This window comes from Perna viridis, chromosome 1, assembly GCF_037379345.1.
Source record: "Perna viridis isolate PV_CMFRI_1.1 ecotype Kerala chromosome 1, ASM3737934v1, whole genome shotgun sequence".
NCBI classification, from domain to species: domain Eukaryota; kingdom Metazoa; phylum Mollusca; class Bivalvia; order Mytilida; family Mytilidae; genus Perna; species Perna viridis.
The window spans coordinates 17,318,826-17,323,907 of NC_142445.1; the positions used below are offsets into that span (position 1 = coordinate 17,318,826).

The following is a 5,082-nucleotide window of genomic DNA, read 5'->3' on the forward strand; positions in this document are numbered from 1 at the left end:
TTGCCTTCACTGTTCTTTCTCAAATTTCTTACCCATGTCTCTCTATAGTGCTGAGAAAGGATCAGTTTAGAGATTCGTTCAAATGAGAATTGAGTCATGTTTGCTAGACTATCTTTTATATCCTAAACAATGTTCATAATGTATTTTATTGATCCATACCATGAGGGTTTATTTTGTCTAAACAAATTTTTAGATTCTGCATAGGCCTGTTGAAGCAATGAAAAGTCCGACTGTAAATTTTCTAGTCTATACCAATATTTTATCATCGATTTGATAATATCAAAGTGAATTGGAAAGCGACCTAGTTCTGATAATACTGCCAAATTTGTTGACCTTTTATGAACACCCAAAATGAATTTTGAAAATTTTACATGAAGTTTTTCACATATAAGTCTTTGGTATATATCATCGAGTGGTAAAACTTCCTTTTTAAGTCTAGTTTTGTATGGGTTAAAATATCCCCATATCTAAGCACCATATAGAAGAATTGGTTTGATGGTATGATCAAAAACTTTAATAGAAGCTTTTATTGAAGGATTTAAAGATAAAAAATCATTTTTAAGCTTGTGATATGCTTTCAATCCCTTTTGATATAACTCATTCTGAGCAAAGGAGAAAGTGCCTGAGCAACTAAATGTAATGCCTAGGTACTTATACTTGGACACACACTTTATTTGTGAATTATTAAATAAAAAATTATGTTTGATGAGTCTGCCTGCTTTGTTGAAAGTCAAAATCTTTGTCTTTGAGGTATTGATATTTAAGCACCAATCTTTACAGTATAAGTATAGCATATCTAATTTAGCCTGTAAGCCTGTTACTGAAGATGACAATAATACTATATCATCTGCATACATTAAACAGTGGAGTGGGCTTGAGTTCATATGTACTGGGTCAGGTGTATTTTTCAAGTAAGCCGGCAAGTCGTTTATAAATATTTTGAATAAATTTGGGCTCAAGTTGTCCCCTTGTTTTACCCCAATTTTACTTAAAAAAAATCAGTTAACTGGTTCTGAATTTTAACACAAGACTTACTTAGACTGTACATACTTTTGATGATATTATAAATTTTTGACCCAACTCCACTTTTTAATAGTTTGATTTTAATACCTGTGTGAATGTCAGTATCAAAAGCTTTTTGAAAATCAACAAAGCAGGCAAACATCCTACCATCTTTTACATTACAATACTTATCTATTAAGGTTTTCATAATAAACATATGGTCAGATGTTCTAGCTTTTCGTGTAAATCCAATTTGTGTGTTGTCAATAACATTTCTTTCTTTTAAAAAATTATCGAGTCTTATATCAAGAATCTGTTGAGTAATTTTCCAAGTGCATTAGTGACAGTAATTCCCCTATAGTTATTTGGACAAGAACTATCACCCCCTTTAAAGATAGGCGATATATATCCCAGAGCCCAACATTTTGGATATTTTCCACTAGACAAACAAAGATTAAATACCTTATGAAGACTTTTCATAAGTGATATCTGGCCATATTTTATCATGTTGTTGGACACATTATCTAGCCCTGGTGATTTGTTTAATTTTGTTTCAGAAATTGCTTTTGTTATTTCAGAAGTGCTAATTATAAAATCAAGCTCATTAAATGTATTAATTTTCTCTAAGTTTTATAGGATATTATCTAGCTCTTTAATACGTGTAATACAGCTAGATTTTGGGTCACTTAACTTTTTAAAATGTGACAACCAGCTTGATGATGCAACTGTGGAACTTTCATCCCTTCTTTCTCTGTCTTTCAGATCATTTATTAATTGCCAATATAATTACGGGTTTTCTTCATTAAGCTTTTCTAGTTCGGATAGAAGGGATTGTTTATATTTTCTGCACTTAAATTTTCTAAATTTAGTGTATTCTCTGTAAAGTTTGTAAAAGTGTCCATTAACAATTGGATCTTTTGAATAAATTTTTTCATAATCTATTAGATTTTTTTTCTTAAGGAAAAATCAGTTTGTTTGTTTGTTTGTTTGTTTGTTTGTTGGGGTTTAACGTCCGAGCAGCAATATTTCAGCTATATTCAGACGATGAACATGAAATTAATGATAAAATGAACATGAAATGATGATGAAATGAAAAAGGGATGGGACACAAGGACAATGGGGTCGACAAATTTGATTGCCACTAGAAATAGGGAGAGGTGGGTAGGGTCGGGCAATTAAGCCTCCTGTGGCGGAGCCCTGTGGTTCCTACTCCGGGAGAATACCACAGTAGGGTTCTTTAACGTGCGAGGAACGTGGCATCTTTCCCAACACGGTGCACCACTATGGTTTGCGGTCAGGTTTTCCGTATTACAGCCTGACAACCCCAGCATGTAACATGCCAGGGGTACCCCATTCCACCACCTGGGCACACATCCCAGTTGCTCTGTGGGCAGAGCGCCCTAGCCCCCGGCTAGGGTTCTGAGCACTAGTTAGTTGCCTTTTACGACAAGCTTAGCGCTGCTGCAGGCCTATTCTTTTGACACCCGGACCTGCACGGGTCGAAAAGATCAGTATCAAACCTTTTCTTTTTCTTTTATGTTTTTTTACTCTTTTTTACGTTTCAATGATTTTTCTGCAGCCAAAATTATAATTTTGGCAAGTTCCAGTGCTGCACCATCAATTGATTCCTGGGAGTCTTCTATATGCTTTTGTTCAAATTCTGCAAGTTTTTGTTGAATTTCATCAGACAACAATGCTGATTGAAATGATTCTGCGGAATCATCTGACCATGTAAAATTTGCTGATTTTTGAGATGTTGAAATATTTTCACTTAGTTGAATAAATTTATATTTTGCAATTAAAGACCATTCTATTAAACAATGACAATCTGACAATAATGGCATAAAAGGTAAAACTCGAAACGTTAAAATGTTCTATAGGATACTCTCTGACACAAGTGTGTAATCAACAGTGCTTGCACCATTTGGTGTAAAACATGTGAAGTTACCATAAGTGTCACCCAGTGTTCGACCATTCAATATTTTTAAATTATGAATTATGCAAAATTCAATAAGCTCTTTTCCGCTCTGATCAATTTAAGTATCTTTACTTGGACGTTTCAAAAGTGGGGTATCATGAGTATAATCTGAATATAAGGGCATGTACATACTGCTGTCTCCTTCAATAAAGTCAAGTAGTGTGGAAGCGCAAGCATTTAAGTCTCCACAGATTAGTATGTCCCCCTGATTTTGATAAGTCAAAATATCTTTTTCTATACATTCCATAATATCATAATCTAAGTTTTGTGGGTAAGGTGACACCTCTGGTGGATTGTATAAAACACAAGCAAAAAGGTCCTTTTGAAATTCAAAAAACTCTTTTCTAGTTTCACCCACTGATAGTCAGCAACAGAATTTTTAAGAATTTTCACATATGGTTTAATTTCAGGTTTACATAAAATTGCAAGACCTCCAAAGTGCCTGTTATTACCTTTAGAAGCTATTCTACATACAGTATGGCAGTACATCTTACCAATTTTTGTCAGTGGTTTATTTGCACCTAAGTGAGTTTCTGCCAAGAACAGTATGTCAAAATTGTTAACTTTATTTATGAAAGATGGGTCTTCTGTCTTATTGTTATATTTTGTAATCATGCCCCCAATGTTCCAAATCCCATTTTAATTGAGGTCAATTTCAACAATTTAAGTTTACCTGCTACAGAAAAATAAAGATAGAAATTGGATTCTAATAAATTTCAATTACTGGGTCTTAATATTTCTTATGATTTATATCAATGTATACTTAAATTTAAACTGGGGCTTTAGAGCTTATGTGTTCAATTGAGGAAAACTTAACTAACAGTTAATGAGGAAATATTTGATGTTTCAAGGCTGTCTTGTATATACATGTATGTATATGTATAATGTAATTAACTCTTTGTCAGTTGTGATATTGCAAGTATTTACTTGTTTTCCCCCCATTTTTGACCCCGTGCAGGTCTGGGTGTCAAAAGAATAGGCCTGCAGCAGCGCTAAGCTTGTCGTAAAAGGCGACTAAATAGTGCTTAGAACCCTAGCCGGAGGTTAGGGTGCTCTGCCCACAGAGCAACTGGGATGTGTGTCCCACGTGGTGGAATGGGGTACCCCTGGCGTGTTACATGCTGGGGTTGTCAGACTATAATACGGAAAACCTGACCGCAAACCATAGTGGTGCACCGTGTTGGGAAAGATGCCACGTTCCTCGCACGTTAAAGAACCCTACTGTGGTATTCTCCCGGAGTAGGAACCACAGGGCTCCGCCACAGGAGGCTTAATTGCCGGACCCTACCCACCTCTTCCTATTTCCAGTGGCAATCAAAATTTGTCGACCCCATTGCCCTTGTGTCCCATCCCTTTTTCATTTCATCATTATTTCATGTTCATTTTATCATCAATTTCATGTTCATGTTATGAATATAGCTGAAGTATTGACGTTAAACCCCAACAAACATACCTTTTATAAATTTGATGTGAAGGTGAGAATCGGGGACAAATGATAAATCTTAAGAGGTAAAGCTGGAACGACACGAGAGCCCCCTTCGTCAAATATTCACTACGAAAAATAAATATATAAAGACAAATCATGATTATATAAAGAGAAATGAGTGTTCACAAATTAACTTAACCCAATAATGGACATAAATGTAATAACCTACAGCCTAGCCTTTATTCTGTTAAAATATTGAGTGAAAAGTATTCAAATTACACTTTATTTCTATATACATATACATGTATGTTGAACATGTTCACCTCGTATTTTAGATATATTATAGATTGATTATAGGTTGAAGTTGCTAACACTACATGGGTAATCTACCATGGAGCTTTATGTTGTTTAATAACTGTCTTATTATATTAACTTAAACTTGAGTATGACATATACCAATAATTATCTCTCACATACACTAGCGTTACCGAGTTTTGCTTTTTGTTGTGGATTGATGAAAAACTGTCAAGCGTCAAGGCTCTCTCTTAAATGAATAGAAGTAAACATTGGAGTGCAATATACAAAAGCAACTGTAAGTGAAGGTGTGTTTTTTTTGTGAGTTTAAGATAGCTTTAACTGTGAAGATACATATCAACAGTGCAGGTGCAACAATACA

At 34.6% G+C, this 5,082-nt stretch overlaps 1 pseudogene; it reads right to left on the reverse strand.

The window, feature by feature from the left end:
- Positions 1 to 1,496: 1,496 nt before the first annotated feature.
- Positions 1,497 to 2,960, reverse strand: LOC148627531 (uncharacterized; annotated as a pseudogene).
- Between the last annotated feature and the right edge of the window lie 2,122 nt (positions 2,961 to 5,082).